This window comes from Condylura cristata, unplaced genomic scaffold (assembly GCF_000260355.1).
Source record: "Condylura cristata isolate star-nosed mole 26May11 unplaced genomic scaffold, ConCri1.0 scaffold00063, whole genome shotgun sequence".
In the NCBI taxonomy this organism is placed as follows: Eukaryota; Metazoa; Chordata; class Mammalia; order Eulipotyphla; family Talpidae; genus Condylura; species Condylura cristata.
In genome coordinates, this window is record NW_004567164.1 from 564,271 (window position 1) to 584,630 (window position 20,360).

The 20,360-nt window shown below is 43.5% G+C and overlaps 7 non-coding genes across 7 annotated transcripts; 5 read left to right on the plus strand and 2 right to left on the minus strand.

The window, feature by feature from the left end:
- Positions 1-2,421: 2,421 nt before the first annotated feature.
- TRNAA-CGC lies at positions 2,422-2,493 on the minus strand. The gene has a single exon. It is a non-coding gene; the product is annotated as a tRNA-Ala (tRNA).
- An 8,294-nt stretch (positions 2,494-10,787) lies between these two features.
- TRNAA-AGC lies at positions 10,788-10,859 on the plus strand. Its single transcript has one exon. It is a non-coding gene; the product is annotated as a tRNA-Ala (tRNA).
- Positions 10,860-11,198: 339 nt separating this feature from the next.
- On the minus strand, positions 11,199-11,270 carry TRNAA-AGC. Its single transcript has one exon. It is a non-coding gene; the product is annotated as a tRNA-Ala (tRNA).
- A 3,303-nt stretch (positions 11,271-14,573) lies between these two features.
- On the plus strand, positions 14,574-14,646 carry TRNAF-GAA. Its single transcript has one exon. It is a non-coding gene; the product is annotated as a tRNA-Phe (tRNA).
- Positions 14,647-15,363: 717 nt separating this feature from the next.
- On the plus strand, positions 15,364-15,437 carry TRNAT-AGU. The gene has a single exon. It is a non-coding gene; the product is annotated as a tRNA-Thr (tRNA).
- A 1,587-nt stretch (positions 15,438-17,024) lies between these two features.
- TRNAA-UGC lies at positions 17,025-17,096 on the plus strand. The gene has a single exon. It is a non-coding gene; the product is annotated as a tRNA-Ala (tRNA).
- A 2,923-nt stretch (positions 17,097-20,019) lies between these two features.
- Positions 20,020-20,091, plus strand: TRNAA-CGC. The gene has a single exon. It is a non-coding gene; the product is annotated as a tRNA-Ala (tRNA).
- The last annotated feature ends 269 nt before the right edge of the window (positions 20,092-20,360 follow it).

Below are 20,360 nucleotides of genomic sequence, written 5' to 3' on the forward strand. Positions count from 1 at the left end.
ACACTCTTCAATATTTACTTGAACCAAGTGGAAATTGTATGTCCATGCAAAAACCTGCACAGATGTGTACAGCACCTTTCTCCATAATTGCCCAAACTTGGAGGTAGTCAACATATCCTTCAAATGAATACATAAACATTATCTGGTATATTCAGATAATGGGATATTATTGCACACTAAAAAAAAAAAGCTATCAAAGAAAGAAAAGACATGGAGTAGATCTCAAATGCATGTTAGTAAGTGGAAGAAGTCCGTCTGAAGGGGTCAACGTACTGCATGATTCCAGCTGTAGGCTCTTCTGGAAAAGGTAAAACTATAGTGATATAGTTTTTAAAAAAGATTTATTTATTTATCCATACAGAACTGGAGTACAGGGGTGGTGAGAGGCTTCATCAGAGACAGAGTGGGGAGCAGAACAGGCAGATCGACAAAGCACACTGCTGAGGGGAGCAGCGGGCGGGCCAGGAGAGGTCTGCCGCGCCCTGTGGTCACCTCCCCAGCCAGCGGGATCAAACTCATGCAGAAGTGGCTTTAGCTGCTCAGTGCTGTGCTTTAACCCGCTGCGCCACCAGGGAGGGCCGTGTAGTGATGTAGTTTAAGATAAAACCCGACTTTCAGTGTGGTGTGGAAGGATGTATATATAGGCAGAGCATCAAAGATGGATATGCATTAAAAACTTGATGAAGCTTTTATGTTTACAATGACAGCATCCAATGAAAGGACCGAAAGTAGGATTCGATGGTTCAAGAAAATGAAGACACTTTGAAAGTGTTGCTGTGAATTCCAGTAGGGGAAGGTACAGGGGAGTAAGATGACGCAACTTGCGTGTCAGCATCCTTGCCTCTGTCGTGACAGGCTGCTCGGAAGCCCAGCTGCCCAAAGTGACTAAGTTCTTAATGGTTCTGTTCATCTTGCTCTTTTTCTCCTCTCCAAAGACGACACCAAGTTAATCCCTAGGCAAAAGGAGATGGTTCGTATAGAAATGCTGTGAGCTTGATTGGAACAGGTGTGTGCAGAAGCAACAGCAGCCAGAGACTTGCAGACCTTGTGCTGAAGGGCACAGCAGGAGAACCTGGGCCAGGGCCTAGACTAGGTGTTGCAGGTCTACTTGCTGCTAAGAACAGCTTTACACTTCACAGTGGCGTGCTATTCACTAGCGGCCCTTCGCAGTCTGTGTGGTGAGTAAGAAGACGCAGCTGCAGTCGTCTGGTCTAGCTAGACATCTGGCGGACATGTTCACACCACACGCATGAAGCTTACTGTGCCTGCACTAGCATGATCTTTGCTCAAGCTGCAAAGGTCCTACTTATTCTTCTTAACATGCATCACTTCTCTCTTTTGTGAAGCCTTTGCTGACCTACCCACTCAAAAATAGTTGATTCTACCTCCTTCTGGGTCCCCATGCTTCCTTTACATCTGTAAAAGTGTAAAAAGTGGTGTTATGATACAGAGTCACAAATATTGTTTATATATTAATTTTACCCTCTTGAGACAGTTGTATGTTCAAATTTAGCACAATTACATAGTAACAGAGAAAAGCCACACAACAAGAAATGCTAGTTATATAAAAGATTGATTTGCTCTTAATAGCGAAATACAAGTGGCCACCTTTAGTGTATTTTTAAATGTGAGCCCAAATAACACATTATTGGCACGACAATATCAATATTCCAAAGCACTCAACTAATCAAGGACGGAAGATGACAACACCGCAGAGATCACATGAGCTTAAGAATTCATTTCATGACAGTTGTCCACAATGCACCGCCATTAGGTCCTCAATGCTGTCAGGCAATCTTTTATTGCTCTCTAACCCCCTCTGCCTTCCTTTTCTACCTCCTATCCTTTGTCACTTTCCCAACCCCCCTGCGCTGAACCCTGACCAGTTTCTTGAAGGAACCTCCAGTAAAGCCAAAAATGCAGTGAGAGTAAAGTGATAACTAGATTGGTAACTGCAGCATGTGAAGAAATTCCCTTTCACGACGCTAAGGTGGAACCTTGAATACTGATCTGCAACTTCCACCTCAATAGGAAACAAGTATGCCAATTTCCTCTCCTACCTAAAAAAGCGGAGTGGAGATACTTTATTTATTGATTACTTTCCATTGAAAATAGCTAAGACCTTACTTCATTGAGCTAAGTCATTTTTTCATATGCAGTTGTAGTATCTTTTTCTGGATGCACTCAGAGGATGCATCTATTTCTGACTTTCTCACTGCATAATAAAACAATTTGAGGTTTTTCCAGAAGCAGGCAATATGATGAGGGTGAGTTAACCCTAATGAAATCTGCTTACAGATGGGAAATAGATCGGTTTAAAAGGAGGCAATAATGACATAAGTGAGAAAGTACTAACATATTTTACTTACTTAATCTAGGCCAGAGGCAAGACAGGCTCAGGATAGGAAAGAAAAGACATGCTGGAGATGCCGGGGATCGAACCCGGGACCTCATACATGCGAAGCATGCGCTCTACCACTGAGCTACATCCCCTTGCGCAGTGCGAAGGCTGCATAGGATTCCAGTCCTGTTAACATGTTACAACCAATTGTGGGATTTTTCTCCAGACACTGCTAGTCTTTAAAGGTCAATAACCACTTCGTTCAATTAAAACCTGATCCGGATTGCATCCGCGTAGCCTCCTACCGAAACGCACCAACGTCCAGTTCGTGCCCTTAATGAGAGCCGAGCACAATGGGCTCGGCTTCAGCACCTTTGTTCTTTGCCTCCTTGGCTAAATCGAATCCTAGACATGAAGCATGAATCATGAAGCATTTTCCCAGTATCCTTTGAAGGATGCTCGCCTAGTCGAAGACTCAGGGAAGTGCCACCCTAACGCCTCGCCACTGAGCGGGTGGATGGAACGTTCAAGGCAATCTTTGGGTTCCCAGTTTGACCCCTCTCGGAGAAACCAAAAAATCAGTGCTGATGCAAAGGTGAACCTACCCCGTTCTTTGTCCCCAGAAGCAATGCTCAGCGCGCGCCCTAGGTCATCCGCTCCACCTGACCCCGCAGCGGCGACCTGTGAACTTTGGCTGCATGAAAAATCTTAGACTTAAGGCGCCCTGTTTCCTTGCTACCCCCCTTTCTTAATCCGTCTATCTGCCTTTTCTCTTGCATCTGTGGTGTGGAGTAGCCACCAGGCTGCAAAGCGCCTGGTGAGAACCGGCCTGAGCGAGATCGCCCAGTCCCGGGGCGCGGACCCGCGATGCCGCAACCTGAGCGCGCCGCTCCCAGCCCGGCCGGCGTCTCTGCCCCTGCACCGCGGCGCAGTCCCGCGCCCCAGAGGACAGAAGTCACACAGGACAGGAGAGCTACCCTTCAGAGGTACAAACGATCCATGAAACAATAGATGAAGTTGGACTTGACTGCAATTAAAAATTGCTCTGAGAAAAACACAAGGGAACTGGGACAGAAACTGGGAGAAAATATTTGCAAAAGACAAATCTGTTAAAGGCTAGTATCCAAAATACACCAAGGATATAGGTGTGCAGATAGGTCTCTCTCTCTCTCAACCTAATATCTATTATAAATATGTGTAGGATCCCCAAATGTAAGTGCTGCCGCGTGTCACTCCTCACTTGGAGTTTTGAAGTCACAGCATGATGCGCCATGGCTTGTATTCCCTCTGAAATTGCAACTGACAGTATTCTGGAGAAAAGCTAATATATGGGATCAAATATGCCACCTCAAATACGTCCCTCTGCCATAAAGATTACTCTGAGTTGGATACAAATGAGAATCAGCAGACGCAAAAACTCCCAGAACTTTCTTGAAGGAAGGCAGAAACTTCAGAGAAATGAGGACTGATGTCACGTATCTGCACAAACAAATCTACGTGGTTTCCCCCATTTATTTACCTTCCCATAATGCTGCCCAGGAGCATCTAAGTCCTTTACCTTGTCACTCCCTACGAAGTTATAGTTCTTTGCTAAACTCCTATGTAAGCCCAAGGAGTAACTAGCCAAGTAGTCTCGTGCCCAGCCATGACTCCTGCTTCTGTTTGTTCTGCTCCTGTTAATCTGTCTTTTGTCAGTGAACTTGCATCGCCCCAGTGAAGGAACCTAAGGTGGGCAGAGGGGAAACTTCTCTCCCTCCCTCCACCCTATACTTCTTTAGCATCCTAAATCCCAGATTCAGAATATTGGGGAGGGAAGGAGAAGCATCAAAATGGAAGAGCACCAGGCACGATGGTGCTGGTGCAGGGTGAATTGCTGGTGGGAATTTCGCAGGGACTACACCTGAGAGGAGAAAGCGTACATGGCACAAAAATGAAGAATGATGCAAAATATATATAAGTAAAATAAATACATATGGCAAAGAGAATTAAAAAAAAGAATATTGGAGGGGGGAGTCATCAACCAACCAATGAGGAAAGAAATAACATGTGTGAAGAATAAGATTTTGTTGTTTAAACAAGTGGGATTGTTTTTTAGTTCAAATATTTTAAAATTTTATATATATTTTACATTTTTCTTCCTTTTTTGTACAGTGCTTGCTTTCACTTCTCAGGGGTATTTCCCCACAAAATTCCCATCACCAAATCACCCATGTACCATCACCATAGTTCCCTGTGCAAGGACACATTCCCTCCCTCCCGCCTCCTCTGCAGTGTGTCCCTGATTAATAGTTGCCTGTTTATTTTTTCTCTTACTATATTTTTTCCTGGTCCTTTACTTGGTTCCCCTACATTCCACCTATAAATGAAACCTTCGGATATGTTTCTTTTTCCTTTCAGCTTATTTCACTGAGCATCATCCCTTCCAGCTCCATCCAAGTTGCTGCAAATCGCATGAGTTTATCTTTTTGATTGCTGTGTAGTATCCCACCATATACATACACCACATCTTCTTGATCCAACCCTCTATTTTTAGGCTTTTGAGTTGTTTCCAGTTTTAATTTATTGTAAATAATGCTGCAATAAACACAGGGGTTCAGGTAGCCTTTTGAATTAGTGATTTTGTGTCCTAAGAGTGGAATGCTGGGTCACATGGAAGCTCTAGTTATAGTAGTTTTAGGAATCTCCACACAATGGTCAGACCAGTTTGCATTCTCACCAGCAGTGCAGGGCAGTTTCTTTTTCTCCACACCCTTGCTAGCTTTTATTGTTTTCCGGTTTTATGTGTTTGTTTGTTTTTGACATGTGCCATTCTTTGCTGGTGTAGGGTGGTATCTCTTTGTAGTTTAGATTTGCATTTTCCTGATTACAAGTGATGTTGAACATTTTCATGTATACCTGTCGGCCATTTGCATCTTCTCTTTGGAGACGTGTCTTTTTAGCTCTTCTGCCCATTTATTTTTATTGGAATGTGTGCTTTGTTTTGTTGAGTTGTGTGCGCACTTTGTATATCTATGTCATCAGTCCCTTCTCAGTAGTATTGTGTGCCAAAAATTTGTTCCCAATTAGTAGGGTGTCTCTTTGCTTTGACTAATGTCTCTCTTGCCATATAGAAGCTTTTTCATTTGATGAGTCCCAGCTGTTCATCTTTTCCTTCACATTCTTTGCTTTGGGAGATGTATGCCATGTAGTGCTTTGCCTGTATTTTCTTCTATATATTTTATGATTTCAGGTCTTATGTCCAAGTCTTTTATCCATTTGAGCTGGCTTTTGTGCATAGCGTGGGGTAGAGGTCTGGCTTCATTTCTGTGTATGCAACAGTCCAGTTTTCCCAGCACCATTGATTGAACAAACTGTCCTTGTTCCTGCATACTCTCTGCACCATGTCAAAGATTAGTTGTTCATAAAAACCAGTGGGATTTTGTGAAGTGAAGTCTAGAATGGGGAAATGACCCTTTTGCGATATAAGTAGCAATTCTATTTTTCCAGTCTGGAATTTCTCTTTGACTTTTCTTGTGGGTTTTTATTTTTCCTTACAGGAGGTTTTGCTTTCTTTTGCTCCATGATAACTGAAATAATACACGATTGTGGTAGAAAATTTAGAAACAACAACTGCACTAAAGAAAAATTACTTATATTCTAACACTCTTTCAGAAGCCCTCTTGAAATCATTTATCAATATTTTCCTGGGTTCCGCTACTGTGGAGTGCTGGCTCCTTCATTTTCCTCTGCTCCTCTCTCTGCCCCTGGCCACTAAGCCCAGAGAGGCCAAATAGAACACTTGAGTGTTCAGTTGAGTGCATAAAGCAAAGTTTGCTTCCTCTTATGAAATTTGACATTTCTATCTAGTCTTACTCTTCCCTCTTCATTTCCCCAAACACACACACACACACACACACACACACACACACACACACACTGACTGTTTCCTTCTCTTGGTGGATGTTAATGCATGGATTCCACTGTAGGACTTCACTTACAATTCTAACAAAAAAAAAAAAACACTTAAATTAAGTAGCTGGAATTTGCAAACAAGTAACTTCTACAAGTAACATGTAGAAGGGGAGGAATTTTTGTTACTCACAAATATCCTTTTGGCTTTATTTCAGCCACTTGTATGTACAGGGTTGGCTGTTTTTTATCAAATGCGTTGGGAACATCTCTGATGAGATGGGACCAGAATCACAGCTCTGCCGAAATCTGGCATTCTTTAAAAAACAAGTAACAAATTATCCAAGTCAAACTAGTCCTGCCAGATGACACGTGCCCTGAAACTTCCCATTATACTGTCTACATTGAAATTCCAGCCTTTCAAACATGTTCCTTAAGTTCTACTCTTTGGATTGGCCATTGTTCTCGCAATCATGCACCACCCTCCCCCCACCATCGCCAAAACAAAGATTTGGACATGCTCCCTCCCAGTCAACTGCTTTTGTCAGGTAATTGCCTTCATGGCCTTTTCCTGTCATTTAAACCAATGTATCCATTCTCCAATCATCGTCTTGTCTACACTCAAGTGTTCAAGTACTAACTTGTAGGTAGCTACAGTTAACTTCTGACTTTACTTTCTATACCATGCTTTGCTTTCTCCACCAGCAATTCATAAAGTCCAAAACAACTCCTTGAAAAATCAAAAAGTATTCAACATCAACGAAAAATGCTCCCTTCCTTCCAATCATGCGCGCTCCCTCAATTTTCTATTTATGAACTGACTTTACGTGGTAACTGCCCAGAGAACAGGAGATTACCAGGTAGTCTCTGGCCTTCCCCAGCCCCTATTGCTTGAAGTGAGGAGCTAACATGCACGATTCACCTCAGTGACCAACCTAATGATTGAGCCATAATAAATACAGATACAGAACTTTGATTGAACAGGTGGACGGTTATATGTGCAACTGCTAGCATTTGACTCTTCTAGAAGGGGAACAAAGCTGATGACATTTCCTTCAAGCTATGACAGCAGAAAAATAATTGGCATTGATTTCTTTGCTCTGGATCTTTAATTCCCCTTTAGAACAGAGGGAGCATAGCCAGGGTCTCCAAAGCCCTAGGGATTATTTCCATATTGTAGAAATGGCTCCTGCCTTTGGGGCTTCACCAGTATTATTCAATTTCTTCTAAATCACCTATCTCCACGACTCCTTTAGTGGTAAACAATGTTCCCATCCTATTGGGAAGTGCTTCTTTTTCTGTATCTTTACACGAAAGGAGGAATTGGAACACAGACACACGCAAGGAGACTGCCATGGGACCACAGAGGCAGAATTGATTCTGGTATAAGAAAGAAGTTCATAACAATGACAGCGCTGTGTCTGCAACCACTTGGTATTCACAGCTCCCTCCTCTATGTCCCATTCCCTGTTCACTTGCATCTAGTGAGCACCGCAGGTGGAAGAGTTTCTTTGGCTGTTGGGTGATGCAAATCTTCACACTTGGAGGTTCGGTTACAATGGAATTATGTATTCCAAGCTCATATAGTTTTCCATTAAATTTGTCCTAGCACGTAAGATTACTAAAAGCAATTCAATCTCCTTGAATTGCTCACATTCTTTTGTAACCTCATTTAATAGCAACGGCCTGATTTGTAGTTGATATTAGGACCAATCACCACAGCCAATAGAATAAATTTCTTCATCGCCCATTGATTGATACCAGAGACCCAAAATGATCAGATAAAATGTTCAACTTCTAGTTTAGTGGAGCCATAGCTGTCTTCTGGTGAAGGCATGTGTCCCTTGAGAAGTCTGACTTCTAAAGCAGGCAACCCCCATGTAGCTAAAAGCAAAATGTTGCAAGTGAGGTTTTCCGTGGCCCCATAATCCCATCAAAGTGTACTTTGCTGATTAAAACTAAAGCTGTAGCAGGGGCAGAATTAACAAGGACATTGAAAAGAAAGCAAAAAGTGATGGGATTATTGCTTCCAAGTAATGGGGTTATCGGAGAAGGAACCTGCAAGGGAGTGGGGTGCGAAAACTTATTTTTTTTTTTAAAGATTTATTTAGGGCTCCCCCTGGTGGCGCAGCGAGTTAAAGCGCAGCTCTAACAAGCTAAAGCCACTTCAGCAGGAGTTGGATCCCCCCCCCCCCCGTGACCCACATGGCCCCTCAGACCTCTCCTGTCGCTCCCGCTGCTCCCCTCAGCAGTGTACTTCGTCAGTCGGCCTGTTCTGCTTCCCTCTGTATCTGGTGGATCCTCTCGCGGCCTCTGCACCTCTGGCCTGTACCCCAGGTTCTGTGTGCATAAATAAATAAATTTTCTGGCCTGTACCAGAATTTTTGATTTATTTATTTATGCAGTGCAGGGGCACTGAAAGGATTCACTAGAGACAGAGCGGGGAGCAGAACAAGCAGATAGATGAAGAGGAGAGGTCTGCTGCACCATGTGGGTCACTCCCCTGTTGGGGATCAAACTTGCAGTAAAGCGACTTCATAGAGCTGCGCCCCAACCCGTTGCACCACCAAGCAGGGCCCAGCTTCTTATTTTTAAAGCCTTTTCTCTTGACACTGAGCCTGGCTCCACCGCCCACCCCCAGCCCAACCAGTCGACTACTTAGCACTTGTGGAGGTCACAGAAACTATGGGAGATGCTCCATTGTTCTAGTCAAAAGAGGGGACAATTGAGGAAAGTGTGGGAGGTTGAGGGGAATCTTGAAAAGGACACGGCTGTAAAGGGGTTCCCACACAAGTCTTGGGCTCAACTCTGTGTTGTGTGTGTTTTGGACAGACTCAACACAACAGAGAAAATGCTTTGCTTGCATACTAAAATTATGTTTAAACTAAGATTTCTGGCTCAGACTAACCATGCTCAGGGAAAATCTAAAGCAGAATAAGGTCTTTGAAAATTGAGCTGACTTAGGTGCTGAAACCTGTGAAAGGAGAAATAACACTTAATGTGTGAAGTTAACTAGGGCAATCATCTGTGAAAAACAGACACATACAACATTCTCCACAGACTCATAACACCAGAACCTACCAAGATCACAAGCACTATGTCAAGCATGTGATTTTTATGATTATTTAGAATACAAAGAACCAGAAGAATATGATCAGTTCCTAAGAGAAAGCACAATAGTTGGTGACTCCAGGATGACACAGATCATGAAATGACCAGGTGAGGACTTTGTATATGTTAGACTAAGTTAAACATACTTTAGTGACCTGCATAAAAAAACCAAAAGGAAAGCTCAGTCCTGAAAAATAAAAATTTAAATTCAGTTAATTGTCTCACTGGAGATGTGGGAAGAATCAGTTAGCTTTAAAAAGTTCCATCAGCAGAAATTACCCAATTGGATGAAAGATAAAAAAGAACAAAAACAATGAACAGATGCAAGGTTCTGTAAGAAAATGTTAAAAGATCTAAAAGAGGTGACATCGTACCTCCATCAGGTTTGTGCTAGCTTAATTCCAGGCCTATAGAAGCATTATTTCCTTGTAGTTCTGTCCCATCTTCTGCTTTTGCAGTATTGCTGTTTTATACATCGGTCTAGTCATGATGCACAATTCCATACATTATTCCAGTATGGTCTTTGAACCCAGACCTCTGCTCTTCTTCCCTCCATCTCAGCAAGAGGAAGATGCCACTTCAGACTTAGCAGCCAAGACCACAACCCCCCTGACCCCGCAGCCGGCCACCCCCAGGGTTCTCTCCTGCCTTCAGTGGGAAGGCATACTCATCCTGGTATGGGGCAAGTCAGAGAGAATTGATGGGGGCTTTCTGTTCATTCAGCCATAGCTCTGCCAACCAGGAATGCAGAGGAGATAAATAAGGGATTGGGAGGGGGGAGGGAGTAATTATAATAAATTAAAATCAACAGGTAACTATAAATCAGAGACATTCTGCAGCGGAGGAGAAGGGAGAGGGATCACAACAGGGGAGGGGAGAGGACACGGGACTACCCCATGGTGCAGGGGTGCTTGGCGCTGGGAATTTCACGGGAAGACATCTGAGAGAGAAAGCGTACAAAAAGGAAGAACGATCCCAGCGGAACCACGTTAGCGCACCATCCCTCTGCAAATAATCTCAGCTGTCCCTTGTCTCGAAGACGCTTCAGGCTGTCCCCTGTGAAGGCTCTTTCCATCCCTTCCATGCGAATAAGCTGGCTCCCAGCGCTCCCCACCTGCACCAAGTGCCTGAGCAACATTCACTGGTTGCTGGTGCCTGCACCATCTTTTCTATTTTTCAAGGAGACGGGATAGAAAGGAAGGAGGTGGAAGGCCCAGGGGAAGATGCCATCCCGGGACGCTCCTGGGCGCAACGGCCAGCCAGGAAGTCAGCGGGCGCGGTCCCGGGAGGGGCCCAGCCCTGGGAAGAGCCTGATGTGTGAGGGAGCCTTTGAGTGGAAGTGCTGAGAGCCGAGGAGACGCGGGTCTAGTGTATTAGCCGAACATCCTGGACTCCCCGCAGGTTACGGTGGCACCACTCACACGGGGTATCACTAGGAGCAGCGGCAGGGGGTGTAGCTCAGTGGTAGAGCGCGTGCTTAGCATGCACGAGGCCCTGGGTTCAATCCCCAGCACCTCCAAAGGCATCCAAATCGAAGCGAAGTGGGCTCTGGTCCTTTTGACCTACCCACGTCTATGACCCCACAGCTTTGGTGTTTGCCACTTCGGGCGTCAGTCAGCCTGCCCTCGTTTTGTAGTAGAGGAGTGAGAATAGAAGTTTATTTATTCTGTCATAACGCAAAATTATTCAACTTTTTGCATGTTCCTTTTTCTCCCTTCCCATCCTTCCGTACTTGCCTATCATGAAAAAGAAAGACACTATGAAGAAAGAAGGCTTCTTTTGTTAAGTTGCACGGTGAGTCCTTTAGTTAGCAGGTTGGAAAGAGAGGAGCTTCTTGGGGCCAAAAACCACCATCTAGTGGAGGTGCTGGGGATCGAACCCAGGGCCTCGTGCATGCTAAGCACGCGCTCTACCACTGAGCTACACCCCCTGTCAGGAACCCTTGCAAATACTCTGTGTGAATGGTGCCGCCATTACCTGCAGAAGTCCAGGATGTTCGGCTAATACACTAAACCCGGATCTCCTGGATTCTACTCTGCCCTTCCTCTATCCTCAAGCGAAGAGCCGCCGCATGCCGCATCTGAACTTAAAGCTGCCCTCACACATCAGGCTCTTTCCAGGGCTGGGCCCCTCCCGGGACGGCGCCCGCTGACTTCCCGGCCGGCCGTTGCGCCCAGGAGCGTCCCAGGATGGCATCTTCCCCTGGGCTTTCCACTTCCTTTCTGTCCCGTCTCCTTGAAAAATAGAAAAGATGGTGCAGGCACCCAGAGACCAGTAGTACCATGAGGGCCACCCAGGTACTCAGGTGCATGGGGAGGTAAGACTAGACTGTAATTAATTCATAAAATTGGCATGAGGAGGCAAAGTGAATTGTGTATCAGTTGCTTCCTTCCTGAAGCACTGGGCCCAGCATCTTTGGAAATGTGGAAATTGCATTGTGTCCAGGACACTGTACCTCTAGTTCCCAAAATTCTGGGGAGGAAGTCAGGACAGAGGATGAGAAAAGATGGTCCTGTCAATTAGCTCCTCTTTCAGAAAAAAATGTTCTCCATAGTGGGGCCAACATGGAGAGAAGAGAAGTGAATTCTCTCTGCAAGGCCTCCCTAAACCTCGACAGGTCCTCATACCCTGCATCCCTGGGACACAAAAGTAGATGTTTCCCTCCTTTATTCAAAACGTGTGCCACAACAACGATAGAAATAATGGTTCTTCATGAATAACATCCACCACAAAGAGAAGGTCCCGGGCTTTTGTGCCCCCCCAAACTCAATTAAACGTGGAATGTTCAAGGTAAAAACAGAAGAGGGAAGAGCACAAGAGTCTATGGTGGCAGTTCATGGGTGTCGTCGTGATGGGAGATTTGTGGGGTTACACCAGAAGAGAGAAATCAAATATTGTACAAGAATAATAGCAATGCAATAAAATAATGGAATGGGACGTTCAGGACATCAGCACAATATCACAATAGCGATGAGCCTTCTGGAAGGCAGGCCAGGTAATTTACAAAGACTCAATGGGCCTCGGTAACCTAGGAAACCAGTTGGGCCCAGCCAATCAGCAAGAAACAAAAGCAGAGACACCCAAGATCCAACATCTACTCCTTGCCTGCTATACCCATATATTCACCTTCTTCTCACACCCTCAAAGGCCACCCTTTTGAGACCCTCCCTGTTCAGAGAGCTTTCCTGTCCTTCCTCATTTTATCTTTTGCTTTTCTGTAAAAAAGAGAGAGAAGATTTCGCTTGTTTTGCCCCAGGTTAGCATAATTAGTGTGCTACTAGCTGCTGTTTTCCTTGCTGGGCAAACAACTGGAGCACTTTGTAGGGCGCTCATGTGCCTCGCTTCCTTGCCGAGCAGTATTGCAGGAACCCATAGCCCTTGAAGAGCAACAGGAAAGCCAGGTGGGAATCCCCAAGGGACTTCAAGGTGGGAGCACTGTTGACCTTGGAAATAGCTTCTACCGGGGCTTTTCGCTTATGTATCTGAGGCAACGCCTGATTTTTAGCACATTGGGATTAGAAATGTAAGAAAGCCCTGAGACAGAAAGGTAAGACTTGTCAACAATACTCGGTCAGCACCTTGGATAGCGCATCAACCTGACAATGGTGCGTCTAAGTCGGAGCTCTGGTTCTCTAATTTTTCCATTCTTGTTTCTTACTCATTTGCAGAAGTCCTCTGCCACCCACCTTCTTCTGGAGATTTCTGGGGACATTATGGCCTTCTCCTTTACTGGTTATGTCCCCCACTTTTCTCTGTGGGAATCTGTCTGGAAAGACAAATGCTCTTCTCATATGGACGAATTAAGAAGATGGAGACAAGGAGATAGACTAGAAATAGCAATACAGATTTGAAGGATAAGTTGGACAAACAAGTTTACTCTTAGGAACATTTACAGGTGGTTTTGTGTTGTGTTAATGAGACACCTTTCAGAGTTAGAGAGGGAGGCAGTGACTTTTCTGTCTGTACTTAATAGACTGCTACAGTGTTGCCTTTGGTGTTTTGGTGGTAACTTTAAGGAAGGGGGTGCGTTTTGGGTTTGAGTATGATGAAATTATAAAGCCTACAGACTTTAAATGCAACTTTGGGATGATGTCTGGTAATCATGGTGACCCACCAGGAAAAGGTACAGGTGACATCTGTGAACTTAAGAGCCGATAAAAACCATGCAGAATTATTTACGTTTTTTAAAAAATTAACTGTTGATTAGGGACCTCCTTTCTGGCACAGGGGTTAAAAACACAGCGCTATAAGCTATTGTCAGCTGCTGCCACATGAGTTCCAACCTTCGCAAGGGAACTGACCCACATGGTGCAGCAGACCTCTCCTGTGTCACCTGCTGTGTATTGTGAAATACTCCCCTCAGCAGTGCATTTCAGTAGACTCACCTGTTCTGCCCCCCCACTCTGTCTCTAGTGGAAACCCTCACCCCCACACCTCTGGTCTACATGCCAGTTCCTGTATGCATAAATAAATAAATATTTTTAAAATAAAATCAAAATTTTAAATTAAAGAAATTAATTTAAAATTAATTGCCACCTATGTCCCCATTTTGATTAACTCTTTTCCCCCAAAGACTCATAGTCTTCAGCAAATTTCTTTTTGCCTGACATATTTCTTGCCAATACAATGACACACTATGTAATTATCTCACCACACTAACGGGCTGTACTGCATGGCTAACACAGGAGGAAATCAAATGCTTATTTGGTTACAGACCCTTTCATTAAAAAAAAAGTTAGTGAAGAAATTCTGTTGTGATGAGACACTGCATCTAAAATTTTCTAGCCGTGCTTTCCTGTAAGTTGAGAATATTGTAGTGCATATTTTGTCTGTTTACATTCGTGTATGTTCCATTTTTTTCACAAAATTTAGATTGTCATTGAATCCCACCTCTCAGAATTTTTGGACATTATGAGAAAGGAGAGAACAAAAAGAAGAGAAAAATAAGGACACCCCAAAGCATTTCTTTTTGCTTCCAAGCTGTGTGTAGGTCAACTGAGGTGATGAAAATAAGTTTTTCCAATGAACCCCGCACTATAGTCTCTCCCCAAAGTTTCCCTCTTCTAGTTACCATCCCCTGTTGCCAAGAATGGGTCCAACATGCATACAAGGAAAACAAGATTCCAAATTTTTCTGGGAGGGCAAATATACTAGACAAAATTTCTAACGAGGAAAGCTGAGAATGATCCAAGTATAGAAAAAGAACAGAAAGGAAAGGAACCAGGTTACCGAGGCCGAAATAGCTCAGTTGGGAGAGCGTTAGACTGAAGATCTAAAGGTCCCTGGTTCAATCCCGGGTTTCGGCACACCGAAATTTTAACCAGTAACTAAGGCATTTGATCAACGTTGCGTCTGCGCTGTAAAAACTGTATTATACTAACTAGACTTTTACTTTTTATCACTATTCTTTAGACAGTATAGTAACTACTCACTTCGGATTTATATTGTATCCTAAGTCATATTGTACTATAAGTAACCTCACGTATCAGGAACGAGGTGCGTAGTTTACTTGCAAGCACTGTGCCATTTTATATAACGGTCTTGAATATTAGTGAAATTTGGAACGGGGTGGAAGGCCGAGCCCCCCTGAAATAATTCCGTTTGGAGAACCCGGACGACTGCAATTACACAGCAAACACCTCTTACCATAAGTCAACAAACAGTTGGTAATAGAAGTCCACTTTTAAGAAATTTGATCTAACATACATGTAAGCACTGGTAAGAAACATCTTAGTTAATTAAGACGGTAAGAATATGCCTGTGACACTGAAAAGGCTGTGGGATGTCACCAAGTCATGCGCCCGCAGCCGGCAGAAGGGAAAGAGCGTCGCCTACAGTCTCTGTCGCTGTGACGCCGGCGTAGCCTGAGGCCGTCATAGCCATCGTCCATGAGTGAAGCGGCCAATAAAACGCTACACGTGGACACTGACTAATGCATTTCATATACCTTTCCCACAACTCAAAATATTAGCATGCATTTTTTTTCAACCTCTAAAAATGAAAACAAAGCGCACCCTTGCGTCGGCTTCGTGGCTTAGTTGGTTAAAGCGCCTGTCTAGTAAACAGGAGATCCTGGGTTCGAATCCCAGCGAGGCCTTTCTGAAGCTCTGGCCTGAGATTTTGAACATTCTCCTCAAATAGGAATCTTGTTCTTTTTCTTAAAGTTCAACAGTTTTTCCCTGCTATCGACTTTGCCCTATTCCCCAACTTCGGGATTTTTTAAAACTTTAATCCTGCTTTGTGAAAAAAATTGTTGCAGAGAGCAGGACAAGACACAATATCTTTGCAAGGTGACTGCCTGATAAAAAATTTGCAACTAGAATCTATAAAGCGCTTTCAGAAGTCAATAGTAAGAAAATCCAATTTAAAAATTGACAAAAGTATTTAAATTTCATCAAAGTTACTGGTTAGTACAAAGAGATTGTTACTTTGATACTTCATCAAAGAAGATATAAGCTGGCAAGTCATTCAACGATGCTCAACATCATTAGCCATTAGCAAAATAGAAATTATAACTATCATGATACACTACTGGACAACTGCCAAGAAAGAAACTCTCATTCTCTGCTACCAGTAGTGGAAAACAGTACAACCTCAAAACAATTTAGCTGTTTCTTGAGAAGTTAGTTAAATGTATACTAATCCTGTGATTCAGCCATTCAAATGCCAAGTATTTATCTAAGAGAAAAGGAGCTACATGTCCACACAAAGTTTTGTATACAAATGTTCCTAACAATCTCTTTGTAATAACCAATAACTGTAACGAATGTCTATTTATAGATAATGGATAACAAATTGTGGTATAACCTCTATACCTTGGAATATTATACTGCATAAAGTGAACTATTGACACATACAGCATGAGCAAATCTCAAAATATTATGAGTGAAAGAAGGAAGACAAAAAAATGCGAAAATTCTATTTATATATATAAAAGTTTTAAAAATTCAACTCATCTGTAGTGACAATAAGTCACTACTTACTTAGGAACAGAGAGACAGGTAGGAGGAATAGGGAGTTGACTCCATAGGTACTTTCTTCTCTCCTAACTTACCCTTATCTAATTTCTTGACTTGCCAGCTAGCTGCTGGGTGAAAGCATATCTCAAGATTTTGAATGGATGGAAAGCAACACCATTAGCAATAAGAGAGAATGATTTTTATTACACACACAGGATGTCAAGGTGCTCCCTCGGATTTCTAGGGAAAGACTGTAGATGGCTGGTGAGTAAAGCAAGATTTATCGTAGAAGGAGAAGCAAAGGGTTAACTGTAGATCAAAGGTACTTAAGTTAGTACAGATCAGATGACTAGTGAAGAGTATTATGTGGAAAGACCTGTGGGAGGAAAAAGAACCCATACAGAGAAAGGAATAATAATAATAATAAAAAGATAAATTTCCAACATGGCAATTTTGTGAATGTAATTCAAAAGATTTAAAAGAAAAGAAACAGGCATTTGATGGCAAGATCTTTGGAGAGGACAGACAAGGCAGAGAATCTGGGTTTAGAACTGAGTTTCCATTTTCGAGCATAAGTATTAACAAAAACAAAACAGTTTATAGAGTAAAATTGTAGAAAGAGTGGCCTTAACGTAATGAATTTTCTGATCAATAATTAAACCTTGCCAAAGAAAACAGAAATGAGCATATTTTCCAATATATTACTGAACATCCACCCACAGGCTGGGGGTGTAGCTCAGTGGTAGAGCGCATGCTTTGCATGTATGAGGTCCTGGGTTCGATACCCAGCACCTCCAAGGGTCTTTTCCCCTTTCCTTCAAAGTGCAGAGCTGTCTCCAGAATTCCGGACTGTGGTCATACCGTCATCCTTAGACGGACATTCTCTAAATTTCTCTTACAGGTATCTGAATGTCACCCAGAATCAATTGCAACTTTTTTATGTTACTGTCCCTTGGTGCCTGTATAGGATAAAGAAAAAGTATTGGATTTATGTAGATTATAGCATTCTCATTCTGTTACCACCTTGAACTTGCTCCACCTCCCCATGTATTGCTTTCAGAAACAAGCTGAACAAAGAGCAGAATGTGAGAAGTAAAGAAACACATCAAAGTGCTCTAAAGACTTTCCTAGGAGGAAGTCGCATTCCAATTGGCTTTCACATGAAAGCCAGAAATAATGTAGAGAAAGGAAAAGTGAGTCTTCAGCAGGACTTGACTTTAAACTCGTAAGTCTCACATCAGAAGGCTGAGCCTCCACCATTTGAGCAACGCAGCCTTACAAGAATGCTTCCTGGAAGCCAGTCAAACTGAAGGCATTTCACTACTGATAGGATACAGTGTGACTCATAGATACAATGGAAAATTCTCAGAAGCCACATTTTAGAAATCAAAAAGGAAGAAGTGAAATTATTTCTAATAACATTTTACTGGAACCAATATACCCAAAATATCTTTACAACTTGTGATCAATATTTTCAAATTAATTAAGATACTTTACATTGCTTTTTGATAACAAGTCGTTGAATTTAGTATACACTTTACACGGATAGCACATCTCAATTGGAATGCTAAATATTTATCAGAGAAAACTGGATTATACTTTGATTTCATGACATGTACAGATATGACAGGTTTATGTGTTTATTTATTTATTTATTTTTTACCATGTTTAAACTCTTGGGCCCTCCCTGGTGGTGCAACAGGTTAAAGCACCGCATTATGAAGCTCTCTGAAGCCACTGCAACAGGAGTTAGATTCCCACCCCGGAGGTGATCCCCATGGCGCGGCAGACCTCTCCTGACCCGCCCGCTGCTCCCCTCAGCGGTGTACTTTGTTGGTCTGCCTGTTCTGCTCCCCACTTTGTCTCTGGTGAATCCTCTCACCCACCATACCTCTGGCCTGTACCCCAGTTCTGTACGCATAAATAAATCTTTATAAAAAAAAGTGTTTAAACTCTTTTGCTATAACAACTGTATACCAAAGGATGATTTTCCCTCAATATTGGTGCCCACGAAGACCAAAGTAATCCCTCTTGGGGAAGATGTGACCTGACTTTGAAGTAGACACGTCACTTTCAGTTTTGTCCAAGTTTAGTAATTTCACCAGCTTTCCTGTCAACTCAGTATCATTAAATGAGATTCAAAGACGGTGTTGCATTCATGGAAAAGCTGGAGGGCGACCGAGTACGGGAGAGAAGAAAGGGAAGACCGCACCACGGACTATAGCGGAAACCACGGGAGATTTACTGGCGGATGCTCTGAGGTGGAGACACTTCCTCAGGAAGATTCTAATGTCATCTCAATTTAAAGGTTGCCAGTCTAGAAAAAATGTCAGTTGTTCACAGTTGGTGGAATTTTGAAGGTCTTTTTGTCTGAAATTGTTACTGAGCAAGATCAGATAATGACATCCGTTATATGTGAGAAAATAAATCAGCTTTATTGGCCAACCTGTTCACAAGGAGGTAGCAGATAAACTGAACTCTATCATCCCTGTTAAATAGGAAGAAATGAGCTATACAGGCTTTGGAGACCAGAGTTGAGAAAAAAAGGCGTTAAATGTTATTGACCGAAAAGTGGGTTGGGGCAAAGTCCTGTGGACTTGGCTGAAGTCCGTTGGTCGGTGTCAGGGCGCTTCCTAGCAGGAGGACGAAGACTGTGGGGTTCAGACAAGGGTTTACTTCCTAGGGTACGCCCCAGCCCCTGGGCGCCCGCCTCTTGCCTCTTCGTGTCTTCATCTGCCATCTCAGTTCCCAGCCAGCCGTGGAGGTCAACTGTCCTTAAGCCTCCAGCCTTTGCTGTAAAAGCAAGCCCCAGGGAAAAAATAGTTTAAATGGGTTTTTCTCTTTCCCTCTTGTCTGTTTGGGTCAAAGACCAATTTAACTATTTAGCCTTTATTTCTTTTTTTCCCCACACTTTTATTTTTATCTTTTAATAAATTCATTACATCCTTCATGTTTGTGGGTCCCCCCTGAAATTCCCACCACCAGCTCCCACAAGCACCATCACCAAAGTCCCCAGTGCTCTTCCCACCCTGTCCTGGTCCGTCTCCGGGGTCCTTCCCTACAGAATGTCTCTGGCCTGCAGTTGCCTGATGACTTTGGTTTTTATTTTATTAGAGTTACTCCCCCCACCCCATCCCTTATTTGGTTCCTCCACATTCCTCCTATAAGTGAGACCATTCATTTTTTTTCTTTTTCTTTCTGTAGCCTGTTTCAAACTGACCTCTATTTCTAAGTGGTTCGCAGACAGAGGCCTCAAGGAAGGGAGAGGGACTGCTGGAGGTCGCTGGACAAGAATGGAGCCCAATCTCAGGTTCTGGGGGGCTGTACGAGGAACAAGGGGCCGGACAAAGGTATTGCCCTGGTCCACTCTTCACTTCCACTAAAAGCCAGCGGCGGCCTCTGGGCTGAGATCTTGTTTGGAGCCAGCACTGCTGGAGAATTCTGCTGGGAGCCTGAGATCCCCCTGGGAAAAGAAAAGCCAGCAGCAGCCTACCTGTGAGGGGGGCTTAGAGCAGACCCACAAAAGGGGGGAAGTCCTGTATCACAAACGGTATCTGCAGGACAATAATCTTAGAGACATCGCTAGAGGATATCCGATCTAGTGATTCTCAAGGGTGGAATTTAATCCAGGGACTATCTCCAACCATCAAAAAATAAAGCCAATAATCTGAAAACAAAAGTATCTCTTTATGACTACTCCCCAGAAACCCACTTCGCGTAGGGGGTGTAGCTCAGTGGTAGAGCGCGTGCTTCGCATGTACGAGGCCCCGGGTTCAACCCCCGGCTCCTCCAGTAGCGTTTTGCCCAGTTTCAATACACTTCTTGGCATTTCTCCTGCTCCCATTTAAAAAAAAAAAATTAATTGCCTTCGGTATCATAACCCTTTTTGCTCTGTGGGCATTGATGCCACCCGGAGACTCTGGTATTTTCAGAAGGAAGAATAAGGGGGAAAAGGAGGGATTTCACTCCCAGCTTCTACCTATTCATCTTTGAAATCTAAGTTAAGGTTTCCTTAGGCACCTCTTCCCAGTCCCAGCACCTGTCCCGGAGCCTTGGCCTCT